Source organism: Cupressus sempervirens, chromosome 7 (genome assembly GCF_028749045.1).
Source record: "Cupressus sempervirens isolate cs-2001-9-10 chromosome 7, ASM2874904v1, whole genome shotgun sequence".
Lineage (NCBI taxonomy): Eukaryota > Viridiplantae > Streptophyta > Pinopsida > Cupressales > Cupressaceae > Cupressus > Cupressus sempervirens.
This window is the reverse complement of record NC_143124.1, coordinates 384,210,022-384,231,804: the sequence shown is the minus strand read 5'-3', so window position 1 is coordinate 384,231,804 and position 21,783 is coordinate 384,210,022. Positions and strand designations below refer to the sequence as shown.

The window sequence follows — 21,783 nt, the reverse complement described above, 5'->3', positions numbered from 1 at the left end:
AAGGAGTGGATGGTTCTACAACCGGCAATGGTGGTGGTCTGGCAGATGTTGTAGGGAAAGGACAAGCTCAGATGGATAATACAACCAAAGGGAATAATCAGCTAGATGCTATAGGAAAGGGAAAGGCTCAAATGCAAGATAAGGATGGATTTACCCCTACTCACCCACGAGCTAAGGGGCGTGGTCAAAAGAGGCCTTTGAAAGATAGACTATCTGATTCGGGTTTTAATCGCTTTGAGGTACTGGATAGTATAGTTCTAAAGGAGGGTATTCCTCCTCGTATCTCTTTTGACCCAGTTTGCCTAGATGAGGAACTTTCACCTGATGACGCTTGTGGGGCTTCCCAGGTTGTGGTACATCAGAACTGTGAGGTTCCTGTAGCTCCTGTGTCAAATGCTCTAGTGACACCTGTGGTGTCGGAAGATAATGACATTGTTCTGGCAAACCTGGTTAAGGATGTGCTAGCATCTAGTAAGGGTAAGGGGTCTCCTCTCCCCTTGGAGTTGATGCATAGACCCTTTAAGAGGGTTTCCTTTACTCCTCTAAGAAGTGGGCACAAAATAGACCAAGAGAAGATTAAACTCACAGGAGATATATTGATAGAGTTTAGGTCAGTGAAACCATCAGATGCTCATTTTCCCCATTCTACTCAATGATGATAATTCTCTCATGGAATGTTAAGGGGTTAAATAGCATCCATAGACAAAAGGCTATTCAGAATTTGGTGGTTGATCATTCTCCTAATGTTTTTTGTATCTAAGATACTAAGCTCTCTGTGGAGTCTATGGTTCGATATGCCTCTAGTATTTGGAGAAGTGGGCAATGCCAATGTGTTGGGGCTATGGGCAGTGCTGGTGATTTGTCTATTTTTGGGATCTGCGGAAAATTTCTCCCCTTGGTTGGGTGTTGTCTCGCTTAGCTCTCTATGGTGGCTTTTGCTTTGGACTCAAGAGAGGTAATCATGATTACTAATATGTATGCACCTATTGATTTTGTGGGAAAGGAGGAACTTTGGAGGCATATTCAGTATGTTAGAAATTGTCACCCTTTTCATCCTTGGGTGTTAGCAGGTGACTTCAATTCAGTTTTAAGTCTGGAAGAGAAGCAAGGTGGTTTGGCTAGATTGGGGCCTTCTTCTGCTCTTCTTTGGCAACACATAGCGCTTTTGCACCTCTCTGATGTTAATCCTTCTAATGGTCTCTATACTTGGAATAATCGAAGGACTGAGGCTGCTGCTATCTCAGAACGTCCGGACAGATTTCTTGTTTTTTGTTTCTAGGTTAGTGGCACCCTTACTCTCTCTTCGGAAATTCTGGATTGGAGGGGTTCTGATCATTGGCCAATCAAATTTTTTGCTACTAGGGCTTTTATTCCGAAGCATCCACCTTTTAAATTCCAGTTGATATGGCTTCGTGACTCATCTCTTCGTGATCTTGTTTTTTGTTGGTGGAGAGATGGCGCTCCTGCATATGGTACTGTTATGTTTTCATTTTCTAAAAGGCTTCAATATGTTAAAAGGCAACTCAGGATATGGAATAAACAATGTTTTGGGAACCTTCACTTAATGAAGAGGCTTGCTCAAGAAGAATTTGATGTCATCACCAACCAAATTAGAGATCGAGGTTTCTCAGAGGATCTTGGAAGGGTTGATTCCCTTGCTTCTAGAGTTCTAGAAGAATGAAACTTCAAGAGGAAATTTTTTGGAAGCAAAAGACTAGAGTTGATTGGCTCCAAGAAGGTGATAGGAACACTGCTTTTTTCCATAAAACTATGCAATCCCGTCAAAATTAGAGCAATATCTCTTCATTGGTTAATTCTCAAGGTATCCAACTGACTTCCTTGCCAACTTTGTTCCAGGAGGCTACTCGGTACTTTTCTACCCTCTTCTCTGAGGACTCTCCTCCTACTGATAATGAAGAAAATATTATTTTGTCTTGTATTCCTTCCCTTATTACTCAAGAAATGAATGTTTATCTCATGCGACCGATCTCTTTGGAAGAGTTGGAGGAGGTGGTCTTTGGCATGCCTAAGGGAAAGGCTCCTAATCCTAATGGCTTCCCAGTGGAGTTCTTTCAGGAATTCTAGGACATCATTAATCATGATTTGTTGAAGGTGGTTAAGGAATCCTATTTTAGCAAGCAGATGCTTTGAGCATTGAATTCTACTTTCTTAACTCTTATTCCAAAAAGAGACGGGGCTAATCAATTGGAGTTTTTTAGACCAATTGCCTTATGTAATGTGGTTTACAAAGTCATTACTAAGTTGATTGCTAAGAGAATTAAAAAGTGGCTCCCCATTATTATCTCAAAGGAACAAGGTGGTTTTGTTGTTGGAAGACAAATTTTGGATGGGGTGGTTACTGCTACTAAGGCTATTCACTCTATGGCTAGTTCAAGGGAGCGATCAGCGTTTGTTAAGTTGGATATGGCTAAGGCCTACGATAGAGTTAAATGGAGTTTCTTGAGGAATATTCTTCTCACCCTTGGCTTTAGCTCTGACTGGGTGAGTTGGACTATGAGTTGTGTTAATGTTGCCTCTTTTTCAGTTCTTCTTAATGGTCAACCTTCTCAACTATTTGATGTTGCTGAGGTCTCCGCCAAGGTGATCCTCTCTCCCCCTATCTTTTCATCATCATGGTTGAGCGCTTGGGCAGATTCATTAAGTATCAAGTGTCCCAAAATTCTATTTAGGGGTGGCGGTGGGGTAATGGTTTACCTACTCTTTCTCACCTTCAATTTGTTGATGATTCTACTCTTGCAGGTCTTGCTAGGATCAAGGATGCTAAAGCCTTTAGACATACTCTGGATATTTATCTAGCAGCTTCAGGCCAAAAAGTTAATGAGCACAAATCTTCCATTTACTTTTTTAACACTCCTGATTCTATTCAGCGAAGGTTTGCTGATATCCTCCGGTTTCAGATTGGGTCGCCTCCTTTGACTTATCTTGTCATCCCTATTGTTTGCTTCTAGGCACCCACGACTCTTCTGGCAAAATTTGATTACCAAGCTTCAGGATAAGGTAAATCATTGGACTCATAGATGGCTTTCTACTGCTGCTCGGGTTACTCTTCTTCAATCTGTTATTCAAGCTCTTCCTACTTATAGAAGCATGATTCAAGCTGCTCCTGTTTACTTTCTCAAAGAGTTTGATGCTCTTTCTCGGCAATTCCTTTGGAGTAGTAATTTCCGTGGCACTAAATGGAGTTTAATTAGCTGGGAGACTGTTTGCAGGCCTAAAAAGGAGAGTGCTCTTGGTCTTCGATCAGCTCTCTTGAGTAGTCAAGCATTAGCTGCTAAGCTTTACTGGCAATGGTGATCTGGACAACATCAACTTTGGGCTCGTATTATAACCCATAATATTTTCGTGGTGCTGATCCTTGCTCTATTTCTGCACTTCCTCTTGAAGGTCGTGGCTCTATGGTCTGGCATACTCTAAAGACTGGTATTGAGTTAGTCAAGAGAGATTTGTTCTGGATATGTAAGGGAGGCTCTGAGGCTTTGTTTTGGTCTAATGCTTGGGATGGATTCCCATCCATATTATCCATGTACCCTCATCTTCAGACTCTCTATGATTCTTTTCATGCTGCTGGATGGGATAAAGTGGCTCATTACAAGACTCCTTATCAAGGGAGACCTGTTGTTGGTTACAGATTGAAGCACTCCTCTGATTGGCCTCCTGGAGGCACAGAGGTGGATCGTCAGGAGCTTTCTCATATTTTGGTCTCTAGGGAGTGTTTCTCTTTGCTAGGAACAGATGTTTTGGCTTGGGGAGGTACCCTGTCTGGTATATATCATGTCTCTGCTGGGTATCAGGAGATAACTAGACAATTATTCGAGGATGTTGAGGTCCCTTGGTGGAAGCAAGTTTGGAATAAAGTTTCTTGGTCCAAGTGCAATTTTTTCATGTGTATAGTGGCTCACAACCGCTGTCTTACGTGGGATAATCATTGTAAACATGGATTTCAAGGCCCCTCTTATTGTGTTTAGTGTGGTAATGGGGAGGAGTCTGTCTCCAATCTATTCTTCCATTGCTCCTTTTCTACTCAATTATGGCACCTTTGGTGGAGTGCTTAGGGTTGCTCTTGTAGGCATGCTTCCTCTTTGCCTAAGTTCTGGGCCCACTTGGGCAGTGCTCCCTCCAAGTCTTCTCCTGATGCAGGAGCATCTTGGGTTTGCTTGGTGACTACTTTCAAGTTCATGGGAGGAGGCTCAGTAGTTGCTTTGCAGGGTGCTTGGTCGAAGAAGGACTGGTGCTCAACATGGTCTCAGAGCCCAACATTGGCTAGGAGCTCAACATGCTCTAGGAGCCCAGCATTGGCTGGGAGCTCGGCATGGTCTGGGAGCTCGGCATGGTCTATGGAACTCGGCAATGCTTGTGGGAGCTCGGCGATGCTTGGTTTTATTGGTGCTCGGCTTGGTCTTGGTTTCTATTGGTGCCAAGTTGTCTATGAGCCGACTTTTGACATTTAATTTATGTATGGGTATTTAATTTGTGTTGTGGCCGACTTGTGGCTCAACATATATTTAATATGAGGGGTTTATTTTAATTTGTAATTGCTAGGCCGACTTGTGGCTTAGTTAGGTATAATTAGGGGGTCTTGTGGAATCTTTTAGGCATTAATTCATGGAGTGATTAATTCATTCAAAGGGAGTGGATCCTGAGTTTAGCGTGGAGTAGTTGAAGGGCGAATTTTCCAGAGTCTGTAGACACAGCACCGAATGTGAGGCAGTTTACGGCAGGATTGTGGTGGAGTTGCGAGTTTATGAGAAGAGCTAGTGCTTGCAGTTTAGAAATAAGGAGGTTGCTTGGTGGGCTTGCGAGCACAAGTTGAGATTTCCTTGGAGGTTTCTACCAGAGTGTCGATCTGGACTAGCTAGTGTTTGGATTGGATCTTGAGGGATCTTGCAGAACTATTACTTGCTTTGTATTTGGCCGTAACCAAGAAGGCCTTACAGCCCAACACATTGCATATAAACAGTTATTTTATGAATAAAGAGTTGCATTTGGTATCAGATTGTGTATCTTGTGTTGTGTTTCCGTTGTGTGGTTATTTGTTGGGGGCTAGGACATCTCCTTTGGGGATTCTCCTGCCTTGCACTGCGTCAAGTGGTATTAGAGCAAAGGTTGTTCCTAAGCATGTAGACAGATTGCCAAAGTTGAGGCAGTTTGCACCAGGACCTTGGGAGGACATGCAGATGGATTTATGGTTGCGAAGATGGAAGGTTGATCTTGTCGAGGCATGATCACAAAAGAGTTTGTGGGTTATAAATCCATGGTCGTGGACTTGTGATGTGGTTCCTGATTGTTCATGCGAGGTGGCAGGTTGCGATCTGACTTGCAAACAATTTCGGTTTATCACAAGTAGCGTGGGACAAATTTGTTGCAGAAGATTTACAAAGATCTTGCGAGATGGCTCCGAGAGGATTGGACCCTGAGATGTCTGCTCGGTTTGAAGCTAGCATGGCTGATCGAGTTAAGGACGAGGTGAGGAAGGCATTCCATGGATGTTTGTGGAGTTGGAGTCTACCGATTCGGAAGAGAGTTATCTGGCTAGTTAAGAGACTTGTTCGAGAGAGAAGATGGCATGGCAAGGTCGAGGTGGAAGAGGGTGGTTTTGTTGATCAGTTTGTAGAGCTTGATGCAGAACCTGCAAACCAACTTGAGACTGTTGCTGAGGATATTCCTAACCTTGTTGATGTTGGGATGGAGGTTGGTTTTCATGATCAGTTGGTTGAGTCTGACATGGAAATTGTAGAGCACTTGGTCGTGGATGATCCGGTTGCTATTGGTGAAGAGTTGTATATTGCAGAGCATATTGTTGTGAGCAATGAGATTGTTGGTGTTGTGAGTTTGGCATGTGTTGATGGAGATCTACATATTGTTGTTGATGTGGAGTTTGTTGTTACTGATGTGGATTCACTAGTTGTTGATGTGGATTAGGATTTGATGTTGAAGCATTATGTTTAGTTTGTTCCTAGGAGTGAGCATGCTAATTGGATGGTTGAGATTCTGGTGTTTGACAGAACGATGCAGATGTAGATGATGTGCAGATTGGTTTTCTTGTCCGTGTTGGAGTGGAAGCCTTGGTGAAGATGCAGACGGTTGTTGATCTTTCTTTGGGCATCAAAGTGTGCGACACACTTTTCTATTTACCTGGGGAATCTAATGCAAGAGCATCTTGGGTTCGCTCAGTGGCTACTTTGGAGTTCATGGAAGGAGGCTCGATAGTTGCTTTGGAGGGTGCTTCGACTGATACTTGGTCGAAGAAGGGCTGGTGCTCGACATGCTCTGGTGGTCTGTTGCACTTGGCATGCATTGGAACTCGGCAATGCTTGTGGGAGCTTAGCAATGCTTGGTTTTACTAGTGCTTGGCTTGGTCTTGGTTTCTGTTGGTGTCGAGTTGTCTGTGAGCCAACTTTTGACATTTAATTTATGTATGGGTATTTAATTTTTGTTGTGGCTCAACATATATTTAATATGAGGGGTTTATTTTAATTTGTAATTGCTAGGCCAACTTGTGGCTTAATTGGGTATAATTAGGGGGTCTTGTGGAGTCTTTTAGGCATTAATTCATAGAGTGATTAATTCATTCAAAGGGATTAGATCCTGAGTTTAGCATGGAGTAGCTAAAGGGTGAGTTTTCCTGAGTCTGTGGACAGAGCGCCGAATGTGAGGCAGTTTATAGCAAGATTGCGATGGAGTTGCGAGTTTGTGAGAAGAGCTAGTGGTTGAGGTTTAGAAACAAGGAGGTTGCTTGGTGGGCTTGCGAGCACAAGTTGAGATTTCCTTGGAGGTTTCTACTAGAGTGTGGATCTGGACTAGCTAGTATTTGGATTGAATCTTGAGGGATCTTGCAGGACTATTACTTGCTTTGTACTTGGCTGTAACCCGGAAGGCCTTATAGCCTGACACATTGCATGTAAACAATTATTTTATGAATAAAGAGTTGCATTTGGTATCAAATTGTGTATCTTGTGTTGTGTTTCCATTGTGTGGTTATTTGTTGGGGGCTAGGACATCTCCTTTGGGGATTCTCCTGCCTTGCACTACGTCATCTCCTCTCCATGCTGCTTGGATTGCTGGCTCATCGTTCATTCTTTGGCATATCTGGCTGGAGAGGAATCGTCGAATCTTCCAAGATGTTGGGATTGGTGTTATGCATCTTTTTGTGGCACATTCTCTTCAGGAGACTATTCAAGTGAAGTGTGCGCTAGATGGGGGTATGGATCTGGTTGACCTTGCTATATGTAATCGCCTCAATTTTCACCTTCAAGATGGGGTTGCAGCTCAATGGTATCAAAGAGTGCCCAAGAAGCCTCAGCAACAAAGGAAAGGACGGGTGAATCAGGAGGGGCATTGGACTCCGCCTCCCCATGGAGTTCTGGAAATTAACACTGATGTTTCTTCCCAGGGGAATCCAGGCCCTGCTGGTATTGGGGGAGTGGCTCATTGCAGTTTTGGTGAAGTTAAATTCTTTTTCTCAGTGCATAAGGGTGACTACACTAACAATCTCATGGAGGCTCGGGCCATTTTATGTGTTGTGGAACAGTATTGTTTGTGGAGATGGCGCAAGATTATCTATGAGTCTGACTCCCAAGTGGTGGTGAACTTGCTTTCCTCGCAAGAGCTTGAGGATGTTAGTTGGCAGCTCACCACTGTTGTTAATCAGACTCTTCTCTTTTGTACCTCTCTTGAGTTCATTAGGTTTACTTACATTCCTTGTGAATGGCATTGAGCTGCTGATTGTTTGGCCAAATGGGCTTCTGGTCATGCTCCGGGCTAGAATATTATGGATAGGGGGCAGCTTCCCTTTGAGCTGGTGCAAGAATTTGATGAACTCATTGCTCAGGACAGAGCTCTGTGTTGAGCTCTCCTAGTTGTAATCCTTTCTGTCTTAATAAATTTTTACCCCTCTTTTTCCGAAAATAAAAAGATTGCCATGATAATTCTTTTCCTATGCAGGTTTTACCAATATGTAGAAGCTTCTTCAGAAGGGATTATCTTTGTTTTTTGAGACTAATTTTTCCCTCTGGTAACAAAATAAAGGGATCTAGATCATTGAATACTTGACCTAGATGGCTATTTCTCTTACAGTTCAAGTCTTCTCAACAATCCGATTTAAGTTGTATGCTTAGGAGGCCCTCTTCTTTTATTACTAAAATAAGGATTTATTTTATAGCTTAAATCTTAAAGAATTACGCTATGGGATCATTTGTTAAGAAAATAGATCAAACTCAAAGTACTGTTTTTGTAGACAATACCATAAGGGTGAAGAAGGGCATTTGAGGCTGAATGGGAATAAGCATAGAACTTGTGATGCTGGAGAGTCAATTTTGTTGAAGGGAAATGACACTATTATTCATCATGACATACATTTTTATCTGCAACTCAAATTTATACCAAAACTTCTACGGCCCCTATCTCAATAAGGTGTTTTGATAAGTGAGATCATACATACTAGTAAAAATCATATTCAAAAAATGCCTGAAAGCAAGATAACCCTACATAGGTCAGTATCATTATTTGAGACAGGTATATGATAAAATTCATTCAGAAGAATTAGTCAAAAGTGCTACAGACTTATCAAGGTAAAAAAGATTATTTATTCTTCTCTGGTTCAGCATCTGTATTCTTCAACCATTAAACACATTTTTTGATGGTACTGAAATCTGGTAAGAGGGAAAGGTTTAGAGTAGCCAATGGTAATTTCTACTAACTGAAAGTGTAGAAAACTATGTGTTGAAGAAAAAGACGATGTAGTCATTCAAACAGAAATAACTGTCAAAATTACAGAACAGCATACTTGAATTAGGACTTGGATGAACAAATACAATACAACCAGTAAACAATGTTGTCGTTCTGTACTACACAAATTACTTTATTGTTCATTTACTTTATTGTTCATTTTGATAATATTTACTTCATTTAAATGATATTTGAGGCATTGAATCTCTATTTAGTAGTTTATCCTTCACCTGCTGCAGGTGGATTAGACGGACTTCTTTGGTAATACAGTAAAAAAAGAACAGATGCCTTCGTTGACAATTTAATTAGATAGTTGATAAAAGGTTTCATAGATGACAAAATACTATATGAATATCCAACAAGATGGAAAATGATGGAAGAATGAGGCACTTAAGACTTAACCAAGTTTTAATGAATTTCCGAAAGAAAATTGTGTGATTGTGCGTATTGATGCAACTGAGAACATGAAGGCTTGTAAATCAAGATCTGTTGAGCTCAAAACCAATTTTTAATGAGTTTTCAGAAAGAAAATTGTGTTAATGCTTATAAATGTAACTGAGAATATGAGCAGTATAGGGGAGCGACTGGATTGGAATATGCCTAAAAAATGAAGCTGATAGTTTCGTTTTGGGGATTTAGGTATTACTATTACAACAAATCTTTTTGGAGTTGGGATATTTGTGCATATGTTCATATAATATAGCACATAACATGACACAATAAACAGAACGACCACAAAACAATTTCCCATTGAAAATGCAAAGACTACAAACATTGGCGGAGGCAGAGGTAAAGCTCAAAATTTACGAATGCAAAAGTTCATATGCATTAGACATTTAAGAAAGAAAATGGAGATGAGATATGCAGATTCATGGATGACCAAAAATTGAGTTGGAACTTAATTTGCTCTGTTTTGTTACCATGAAGGATGGTATCTCCCTTAGGCTTACAGAAGGTGATGTCAGATTCCGCTCATTCTACAACAAAAAGGCAGAAAAATACAGCAATAATGTAAAAGTTGCATTGTAAGGAGGAAGGCAAGGAGACCTGACATAGCACGGGTACACACACCTAGCTAGCCGGAGGCATAGCGCGCGCGCGCGCGCTCGAGAGAGAGAGAGAGAGAGAGAGAGAGAGAGAGGCAGACGAGCATGCTATCCTTCCAATAAAAGCAACGAAAAAGAGAATGAAAATATCTCACAGGACAGAGAGGTGTTTCATTATATAAAAAATAAATTTTGCGAGCACAAATTAGGGGAAGCTCTCTTCTTAGGGTGGTGTCTCCGATTATGTCTACCTTCTAAAACTTCCTGTTACTCCAGAATGCATGCTCCGAATTCGATTCCCAATCTCCCTTCTTTACTTTCAATTCATTCTGGCTAGATAAACATATTTACGTCGACTTTGTCACCTGGCAGGCAAGAACTTGTGTTCCACGTTTCGACATGAATTAGCCAGAAGAGAAGTTAGGATATTTCTCTGCAACTAGACAATGGCCACAAAATGGAGCCCTTTCTGGTGGGAGGCATCTCCTGTCACAATTTTTGCTTGCAAATAGATTACTAATGGCAATGGCTATTCGCTGCTATGGGTAGGTTGCAGGTTTTAAAAAATGTGAAAAACCTAATATAGGTTTCGTTTCTCGCGACTAAGATCCAAATACAGTCCAGCCCCCAAAGGCCGAATGGAAATTTCTTTCGCAGCTCAAATAAATTAGCTTTGACTCTATACCTTCGGAGATAACTCAGGATCTAAGGACGGAATTGATGAATTTATATAGCACATTCGTTTAGAGTCTTAACAGACCAGGAAAATCCTCCGCTATAAAGCGCCCTTGTGCACACACAAATTAGAAATCTGACAAGCCACCAAGGGAGCTATGTAGAATGGAAATAAAAATGGTTTGCAATCGATAGGGAAATCTATAATATGAGATTAATGAGGAACAGTATCTTCACTGCAAATGCAATCAATGCAAATTAGAAATCTGACAAGCCACCAAGGGAGCTATGTAGAATGGAAATAAAAATGGTTTGCAATCGATAGGGAAATCTATAATATGAGATTAATGAGGAACAGTATCTTCACTGCAAATGCAATCAAAATGAAAACTGATACTTACAGGTTGGGGTTTCAAAATCATCAGCACGGACTCGGATATAAAGCCACGGTGCCTTTGGAAGCTTCTTCCGTGGTGAAGATGATTGAGCTCGTAGTCCAATTTCCCGGGCTGCCTAATTCTGGTCCTTATTAATTTCTAATATTATTATTATTATGTTTATTTTTAATTTTTTTTCCACGAGTAGACATTTTTCATTAATTATAATTTAAAGATACATCTTCTGAAAAAAGGAGCCGAGGGATACAAGATTATTCTGCGAGTTCACTTGGCACAAGGTTGCATAATCAATTATTCATCAAAAAAAATATTAAGCAAAGACAAAAAGCCCTCAGGCTACAAGAGCATTGTCAAGTAAAGGAGGGTCTTTATCATCAGAACCCCAGAAGTCCTTGGGGTTATTGGTTGGCTCACGGGGAGTCCAATCGTCATGAGCAACAACATCAGCTTCTTTATCTCCCTCTGGCCTGGGCAAAGAAATGGCTAAGTTCAATCGAGGAAAAGCCCACTTGGGGTCGCTTTGTGCAGATGGCCAACCCGAATCAGGGGCAACAGCAGGAGCCAATGGGGACTAGCCCAAGCCCAACCTTCGTGGAGGCGAGGCCAAGCGGTGATGGCCACCAAAACCACCACTAGGTGAGCAGCGATGAGAATGCAACCGAGGAGTGTGCAAGCAACATGTAGATCTACTCTGGCCTCGCCATCGTCCGCGAGGAATGCAGTCACTGGACAAAGCATCTGGAGGCAAGGGGTATTTCCCCAATGAACAAATAACTCTGTAGATGAGCCACCTCCAATGCAACTTTGTCATTTTGTACTTGAATCTGCATCATGACATTATTACAGATATGTGCTTTAGAGTACAAAGCAACATGTATATCAAGAAAGTTGTAAGAGAATAAAACAACATTACGATCCTTCCAAATAGTAAACAAAACCTCCATTCTGAAAGCATGCCAAATCTAGGCATATCTAAAAGGAATTCTGGGCAGATCTCTCAGAACTACCATATGCCAAGTGAAAGCCTCTGGATGGAAAGGCTTGAAAAATTAAGGATTCAGAGTCAATAGTTCTGAGCTCGCCTACAAAACCAAAAAATATGCAGGAAGCTTTCAGGCTAACCACAAAAAGGGCATCTAGGATCTGAGACTCCCAGATGCCGAATCTGAGGGCCTAAAGACAGACCCTAGAAAAGGAGACACCAAGCAAAGTAAGCAATCTTGGGCTCCATGATGGTATGTCAGACAGTAGCAAATCTAAGACTCCAAGTCTTATGAGAAGAATGCAAATGCCAATGTTGATTGAGAGTATCAACCATCGGAAGATGGGGCACCAGCCACCAATGCCCTAGCTTGGGCTTTTAACTAGTCATAGGAGTGGAAGGATACCACTAATTAATTAAACAATTATTTAAAATTTAGTTTAGAAATTGTAATTATAGTTATTATTATTAAATATTGTAATCTTAGTCATTATTTTAATATTTTTAGGATTAACTTTTTTTTCTTTTTTTTTTATCAGTAAGAGGTCAAAGCCAAGATTTGATGTGATTAATTATTATTATTTATTAATTTTATGGAGAGTCAAACCTAGGGCCTCTCAGATAAGATGCTCACAATTTACCATTGTGGTGTAGGCTCTTGCCTAGGTTAATTTATTATTATAAAATTAAGATATAATTAATTATCTTAATATAATAATTTTATTAAATAATTAGTTAATTTAAATTTTTAAGAAATTAATTAAAATTTTGAAAGTGGTATTATAAATAATTGATTAAAATAGAAATCTATATTATAACAAAGAATATTGTTCCCAAGCTTAATTTGTTCGTTTCTTTGCTTTTGCAACATGTCGTAAAAGATAAGTTAAACAAGCAAAAGGCAACCTTTGTCAAAAACAAAATATGTTATGCATGTCTTCAATCCCTCGAAGCCCTATCTGTGAACTTTCCTTGAGCAGATGAAATTTAACATAAAAAAATGTGTGAATATCAACCCTAATAGGAAAAAACCTCATCATTCTGAGGGTAGAGAAAGGGAAAATCCTCAAATCCTCTCTAAGGGCTCTAATGGCAGCCACAAAAATTCTAATGCATGGCAATTGGTTCAAAACCGCAAAAAAAGAAATGCCTAGAAGAAGAAGGCTTCTCAACCCATCTTTAATAAGTTGGGTGGCATGATTGAGACTCAACCCAAGAATATATGTATTAACAACACAATTAAAAAGGGTGAAAACCCTAAGAGATTTCCTCTTATAGTCATTTCTAAAAAAGATTTAGGGCCTAAGGAGGGTTCGGTGAAAGGGAACCATCCAAACCCTAAAGCAAAATATGACTATCTAGTAGTTTGTAAGGAATTCTCAAATGGTCTATGTGAATATTGGAACAATCATGGCATTTATACATTTTGGGGTGGGGGTGGTATCTTTGAGTTCAATTTTTTTTTAAACTCCCTCAAGGGACAAGTAAGTATTACGAACCTAAATGATTTTTTTTTTTTGGATTGCAAAAATCCTAAAGTGAGGAGAAAAAAATTAAAAGGGCGGTCTTTGTTTTCTAGGGACTATTTTGTGAAATTCTTCAAATGGACTCCAAATTTTGATGTTTCTAACTTAAAATTTTTCTCAACTCTTAGATGGATTAATATTCAAAACTTCCTAGTAGAGTTGCTTCATAATCATGTTCTTATTATTAAAGTAGGTAACATGTTAGGCAAGTTTGAAGGATTAGAGAAGGTTTTATGGCATCTAATAATGTTAAAGTATTGGTGGATTACTGCTCGACTGGGGTTTTAAAATTGATTTAATTAATTTCCAACTAGTCCAGTTATACACTCAAGCCAAAAATTTATTCTAGAGATATCGAAACTAAAATTATATTTTGAAACACTAAGGTCTCACATAGTTCTACAAAACTCAAATTCCTGAAAGATGAGATATTCAAACTACAGACAATAATAATTTATCTATTAAATTAAACATGAAAAAATGAGTTTTTGTAATTATATAGCCTCCAAATTTGGATATAGAGGGGGAATTGGTGGAAAATAAGGACTTGGTCAACAACTTTGTTGCAAGAAGTACAAAGATCTTCCTTTCGAAAAATCTCAACTTAGAGAAACCCTTAATAGATGTGATCTCCCAAAATACAAATATATAGTCTAAGGATAACTTGGAACCTCTAATTGATATAAACTTTTTCCCCAATACAGATTCTTAGCTAAATCCCAAAACTTAGGTGGACTTAGGGAACCCCAATAATACTAATAACATAAGTGACCTCAATAAAAAACTCTTTAAAATTGATATCCCTGATAAAATTAATTATGAAAAGTAAGTTAAGGATGCATCAATATAAATCCCAAATATAGATAAAATTAATAATTCTAGACTGATCTGTGATCAAAATAAGTCTAATTTGGCACATCTAAACACTCTAAGTGATATAAACATTTTTCAAGTAGACATAGTAAAAAAATAGAATCCAATATGGCGATGCTAAGTAATATGATGCGGTATACAATAAACATCCATGGAAAAATTAGGAAGTAACTCAAATTATGACACCAATTATAGGCGCAGGCAAACAATTTAACAAATGTTTACAATTCCTCGGTTGACATACTAGATGATAGGGTTGATGAAAATAGTAATACAATAGTTTGGATCCTCAAATACTAAAAGAAGAAAAGGAGATTCCCCCAAAATTGGAAGTAGCATATGAAATGATGGGAATCAACCAAGAATTTGAGGAAACTGACATCCATCTAAGTTTTCCTACAGGTAGCTAGTATTCATTTAGGAAACAAATGATTGGTAGAGTTGAAATCTAAGAGAAGAGATTGACCCTGAAGAGGAGGATGATAATACATAAATTGATCAAATATTACTTGTAAATGCAACCAATAACCCTAGCCTAGGCATAGCCTATAATTCATGAGGAGGAGACACTCCAAATTGTGGGAAAATATTGAAAAAGAGGGGCATGAAATTGACCTTGAGCTTATACAACTTGATGGAGAAGCAAAAAAACAAACTAATATCTTGAATCTCTTTCATGTAGGAAAGGGGAATTTCCTTCCCACAGAGCCATGAAGGTCTCTACTTAAAGTGTTAGGGTATTAAATGCCCCTAACAAACAATGCCTCCTAAAGAATACTTTAAAATTATTAAACTCTAAAGTACTCTTAATTCAAGAAACAAAGTTAATTAGTAATGAAATTGAAAAAAAGTAAAGTAAAAGACTAGGTATATGGAAAATTGAAAGTACCAAGATTATTATTTCATTTTGGGGATTAGTAGTTATTTGGGACCCTGAGTGATGCAAAGGGTTCAAGGATCTAGACTCTAAGATCAACTTGTTGCAAAAATGTTGAAATAGTACTAGCTTCCTTTCTTGTAACTAAGGCACCTTAAGGTTATAAGAGGTCAAACTTCAATCTATCACTTGCTTATGACTCTCAATGATTCCAAACACCTATTCCAACCTAATAAGGTGTAATTGAAGTGGTTTCAAGGTTCTAACCCTCTATCTTATATGCAAACCCCAAATTCTTCATTTTAGGCCTAGTAGCCCAATTAGGCCTCCAATTACAATTTTTGGCTATTTTCTCCAAAACCTCCCAAAATATTTGGAAAAAAAATCAGCTTTTTAAATACCCTTTTTATATTACTACAACATATTAAAATTTTATATACTGTTGTTTTGGACCATACCTTGTTGTATGCATGCCTGGTACTATGTTTAGGGGTAAAATGACCATTTTTACAAAGGAAGTACCCTTGAAACTTAACCCCAAACATCAGGGATTTAAAAAGAGTTTAGTTATGTTCCCAAACTAAAAATATTCAACCTTTTTTCCACTATGGCTTTATTTCATAGGCAAACTAAAAAACCCTCACTAAATTGCACCAAAAACTAGGTCATCTTGTAAAATGGCTTTCTCAGCACTTATGAACCTTAAACAAAGTTCCTACACCTTGTCCTTGACCCAATTAATCAACAACAATCATAAAATAACTCCCTTATTCAAGAAAATATCTTGCTGCTATAGCCTTGGCTCGTATTTCATCCTCTTTTCCTACTAGTCTCCATACTGTGCACCCTCAAATTCCACTCAACCTACAAGTTTTGGTTAGTAGTCATATATTAAAAATCAAATGGAATCCATTCTATGAGAATTAGATCCTAGAATTCATAGAATGGATTCATGCATCTTAAAAACCTTCATAATCACAAAAATAAAGCACTTTATAAAGCTTGTCAGTAGATGTATGTGAAAATTGGAACCTTATGTTAGGATTACAGGTCCAGTTGGCACTTGGACATTTTGATAATATTTAATATTGATGACAGGTTTGTCATTGATGATGACATATATATTTGAGTTCATGACAGACAAGGATTATGTATATCACAAAGATTTACTAAATCAACAAAGTTGGCACCAAACAAGTTAAGCTATGTGAACTTAGGATTGTGTTCATGGATGAGTGTAGATGCTACATCTATGTTCTCTTATATTTATGTTGAGTATTAGATGTGTTACAATTCATTTGGTGAGGATTGGTAGCAAACCAATGTACAAGAAATTTTCCCAAAGATAGTTGCTAGTAGATTGGTTGTATCTTATCAGCGAGGTGGGATTGAGGTTAGCAAGCTTGGATCGTGATTAAAGATATGTTTGTTATTTAATATTTGTGTTATCATATCTTGGAGATTATTGTGGAGAGGTTGCAGAAGTAAAACATGCAATATGTTTTATTGGTAGTTAATTATGCTAGTGAAATGTCTTGAGCATTATTGCATAAAGTGTTAATTGTATTATAATGTATGGAAACATTATTGCAATATTTGAAATGATGCTTAAGAAGGAATGTATTCCTTAAGGAGGTCCTATATAATCATTGCATGTTGGGAAAGCCTTAATAGGCTGACCAAATTAGTTATTTGAATAGGGTATAAAGGAAAGATATTTTCCTTGGATGTTATGTAAGTGTGTGTGATTTGTGGTCAAAGGATGCAAATTTTTGCTCAAAGAATAATATAGATAGTTGGATGTTGGATTTGGACTATAGAGGAAATGTATTGTTAATAAGTTTTAGTATTGGTCAATTCAACTTATTGGATCTATTATCCTAAAGATATACTCTTCATTGTTAGTTGTCTTCCTAAAGGCCTTCAATAGGGTTTTAACCTTCTAACAAGGTTTCAAGGTCTCCTATATAGGGACTTTTCCTTTAACAGGGACTATTGTATTGATTTCCTTTTAAATTGGCTCCTAATAGGATCACATCCTTTCTCAAGGAATATTCATATTAGTACACTATCTTATGGGTACCATCCCCATAAGGGTTTTCCCTCTAATTAAGGGTTCCCTTAGTGAACAAATCATTGTGTCATTGTGTATGATTTATCTCCTGTTATGCTTGTTAGAGTAATAAAGTTTTTTTTTAAAAATTAAATCATATTGATTTAAGTATTAAGTCACTTATTAACTCTATTTCACTTAAGCTAAACTTTAGGCATATAATAATTAATTCTTTTATTCTAGGTTAGACCTTTTTAGGGTTTCGATCTCCTTTATAAGGATGATCTCTCATTGTAAACACTCATTCACTTTTGATTATAGCAATTTGTCTTTTTGCTCATCAAGAATGTCTCATTTGTGGATCTAGGAATTCTAGCCTCCATAGCATTTTGCTTCTCTCTTCTGTGCTAGGTGTTTTCATGCAAGTGATTCTTGGGAGTTGTGGGGTTGATCTTTCATCAACTTCAACATGGTATTAGAGCTCTATATCTTCATGCCCCTATTTTGTTCTTGAGAGATTTGGCATTGGTTTTCAGATCTATGGCTTTCAAAGGATTTTGTATTGGATTTGGGGAGGACTTATTTTTTGGAGCACTTCGAGCCCAAATAGACATCATTGTTGAGCTCAAAGCACTTGAAAACCCCCATTTCCATATAAAATATGTCTAATTTGGATGCTATTGAAATTGGAGGCAAATTTTTTTTGCACCCAAGTCATTTTAACCTTGGCACACAAAACGAGGTGGTGACTTTTTTATCAAAAATATATATATTCAAAATATTTTTTTATTATAATATTTCTTTATTTGAATGGGCATTATTTTTTTTAATCAATATCACATGTATTGGGAGGGCATGTATTAGAGGCGACATGTTTTTATGTGCTAGTCTATGTCAAGTTTTTTGACTTGTGCCTGTCTGTTCAGCCAATTGAGTGACATTTTTTGCTAACCCTCTGACATAGTGGCAACCTTTGTCTTTATGCATTGCACGTCCTCCAATCACAGGGGAGACTTTGTTTTGTTCTCTACCTACCATGCCTTCCCAAGCAGGTCTAGCTCCGCATCGATCCTTGCCTAGCTTCATGTTCACATCAATATTTTGGTGACTAAGCTTTCCTTTTTGGGGATTTTCATGATAGGTGAAGTTGGGATCATCCTCCCTATAACAAAGCTCATGATCGATCCACCAAATCAGCCGCTTTAGCGATTTGATTATTGGAGATTTTGTTTGGATGTCATGCAAAGTTATGCATGGTTTGGTTTTGTGCTTGCTCGATGGTAAATGGGATATGGAGATGTCATTTTCATCTCTACCTTCAACATCGAGTCACATCTTTTCTTGGTGCTAATTATGCATTTAGGGCCTTAATCACCTCCACATCTTTTCCAGACCCTCTGACAAGACTAATTTGCACTTGCTTTGGGATGCCCATGCAATACTTTTTGTGGGTAGCATTTATTTTGGATGCCACAGTGAGGAAGATGCGACATTTTTGGGGGTAATTCATGCACCTACACCTTGTCTAGTGGTTTTTTCTGCCCTTAATGGTGGCTTACACTTGTTCGTGGTGGTAACTGATAGCTCAACAAGCCCAAATCCCTTTGCAAACTCAAGGAGCAGGACCAAGCACCTCTAATACTATAGGTTTCAAGAGAAGACCTATCTACATGGAGAAATATAAGAAGATGTCTTTTGTGGACATACTTGGTTTCCCTCATCCCATTTCATATGATTTAAGAGATAAAGTCAATAAGTTTTTAGGCAACAATGTTGTAATTGGTGAAGAGCATCTTAGAAAGTTAATTGATATGCTAAATGACTATGAGGTAGAACATGAGGATGTGGTGATGAAGTTATTTGTTCATTCACTTACTGAAGATGCTAGAGATTGGTTTAGGAGGTTACCTGATGACAATATTTGTTCATGTAATAATTTGGAGAAGCTTTTCAAAGAGGAGTATGGTGATAACACCAATGCAAGTTTTATGTTAAATATGTCCAATAACATAAAAGGAAATCCAAATGAATCAACCTTTGATTTCAATGTGAGATTTAAAAAGGGAATGCACAAATTGTTCCAAGTGATGAGGTTAGGAGAAGATGTTTGTCTTACAAATTACTTCAATGTTTTTAATAATAAGATGGCTTATACCCTAAGAGATAAAGACCCTAAAACATTGAGAGATGCTTACAAGATGGTTGTCAACATTGAAAACAACATAAAAGCATTTGTAAGCTAGGGAGAAGGGATGATCCAAAGTTGTTCAATCCAAGGGGTAATAGAAAGGAAGGTGATAAGCCTATTGTAACCAAGAAACTTGAGGAGGATAAAATGGACCAAGTTTTGAGTATGCTTAAAAATATGAATCCACTAGTACATCACTATAACAAGCCAAATATTGGCGAGAAGTCCCAATTCAATAATAATTACAATAAGCAGACCAAAATATAGAATTATCCCTACACCACACAATGGAAAGATGGTAAATCCATTCCTAACCATACCCAAGATACAAAAGATAAAGGTACACCAGATCCATTGTAGAGAAACTCTATAAATATGATGGAAGATATGCCTTGGTGTATTATATGCCAATCCCCTCATTTGCTTGATTATTGTGCAGTTGCCTAATCTTTTTCAGCAAACTAGCAAGCATAGAATGAAGAAGAAGAGGAAGAAGGAAAGAGTCATGAAGATGAGGCATGTAATATGATAAACCTATGTGATAATGGTGAAGAATCTGATCTGGAAGATTCTAAGATTGATGTTAATAATCAAATGAATATGTATCAATTACATCATTAACAAGTATTTTTAGATGATGAAGATCAAGATGAAGATAGGATGCGAAATATGACATTAGATATTGAGCTCATGAATTTAAGGAAACCATCCAATGAAGAAATAGATAGAATAACTGTAGAGATGGTAGCCCAAGTTCATAGTACATATAACCTTAGAAATAGGACAATGAACAAAAATGCTAGTAAAGCATCTGGTATTTTCATCAAATATATAACTCATAAAATGAATGATGGAAATGAAGAGGATAATCATGATAGTCAAGATTAAGGACAATAAGAATAAGAAATGGGAACCAAAAATTAAAGTGCAAGTCCAAGGCGCAAAGACAATTAAGGTCAGTGTACAAGAAAAGAAAATAAGTCTTGATGTTATCAAGCAAGTAGAGGACTCTAATGTTTAAGAACAAGCAATTAGAGGTAATTTTCTCAAACCCATTGTATATGATCCTATAGACATGATTTCCATACTGTCATGGATTACTGTTAAAGCCCCACTATCTGAAATGTTTAGGAAAGAGGAACATAAAAATAAAGCCCTCTCTTGGTTAGGAGGAATAGGGAGCAGTAATGTGCTAAACAAGACTCATTAGTAAGGCAGTAAGTGCCACTTGTATTGAAATAAAAGGAAGACAAAGGAGTCATGTCCCAAATACCTCAGATGCATTTGGATAATTCATTTGTAGCCTACATAGAAAACATTGACCCTTTCTTTCTTACTCTGGTCATAAATGGTAAAACTTTAAAATTGCATGATTGATTTAGGAGCATCAAATAATGTTATGCCTTTCAAAATTATGGAAGCCCTTGGTGTGAAAGTAGATACCAAACATGGTAGGTATAGAGTTATGGATGCAAGAGAGGTCCATGTCATAGGCACAATCAATGCATTTCCATTTAGATTAGTTGCATACCCTTATGTTGACCTAACGCTAGTAGAATTTTGGCAAATAAATGACCATGTGACTAGAATTTTTAGTCACAAGACTAAAATTTTTAGTGACGTGACTAAAAATGATTGAATTCTAGTAATGTTTTACAATTTATAAGTATAAGTGACTAAATAAATGACTAATTTGATCATCGTTCTACAGCTGGCAATGCTGGTGGTTTGGCAGATACTACAGGGAAAGGATAATCTCAAATGGTTAATACTACCAAGGGGATGAATCCACAAGATGCTACAGGTAAGGGTAAGGCTCAAATGCAGGATAAGGATGGATTTACCCCTGTTCGCCCTCGAGCTAAGGGACGTGGTCAAAAGAGGCCTTTGAAAGAAAGGTTATCTGATTCAGGTTTTAACCGCTTTGAGGTGCTGGATAGTATGGTTCTAGAGGAGGGTATTCCTCCTCCTATCTCTTCTGATCCAGTTTGCCCAGATGAGAGATCTGTTCCTAATGATGCTTGTGGGGCATCTCAAGTTGTAGTATATCAGAACTGTGAGGTTCTTGTAGCTCCTGTGACAAAGGCTCTGGTGACTCCTACAGTGTTGGAAGATAATGATGTTGTTTTGGCTGACTTGGTTAAGGATGTGCTACCATCAGGTAAGGGAAAGGTATCTCCTCTCCCCTTGGGGTTGCTGCCTCGACCCTTTAAGCGGGCTTCTTCTACTCCCCCTCTAAGGAGTGGGCGCAAAACAAACCAAGAGAAGATTAAACTCACAGGAGATATATTGATTGAGTCTGGTTCAGTGAAACCTTTGGATTCTCATTTTCCCAATTCTACCCAATGATGATTATTCTCTCATGGAATGTAAGGGGGTTGAATAGCATCCCTAGACAAAAGGCTATTCATAACTTGGTG

General features: G+C 38.1%; 1 protein-coding gene across 2 annotated transcripts in view; it reads right to left on the bottom strand.

Moving 5' to 3' along the window:
- Positions 1-11,002, bottom strand: part of LOC149547099 (ER membrane protein complex subunit 8/9 homolog) — a 62,747-nt gene extending 51,745 nt beyond the window's left edge. The window contains exon 1 of one of the 2 annotated variants that reach the window (XM_089791512.1): positions 10,868-11,002. The gene's annotated coding sequence lies outside the window, so the exon portion shown is untranslated. Of the gene's footprint in view, positions 1-10,042 lie in introns of both variants that reach the window. The other variant, XM_089791513.1, reaches the window with a different exon arrangement.
- Positions 11,003-21,783: the final 10,781 nt, after the last annotated feature.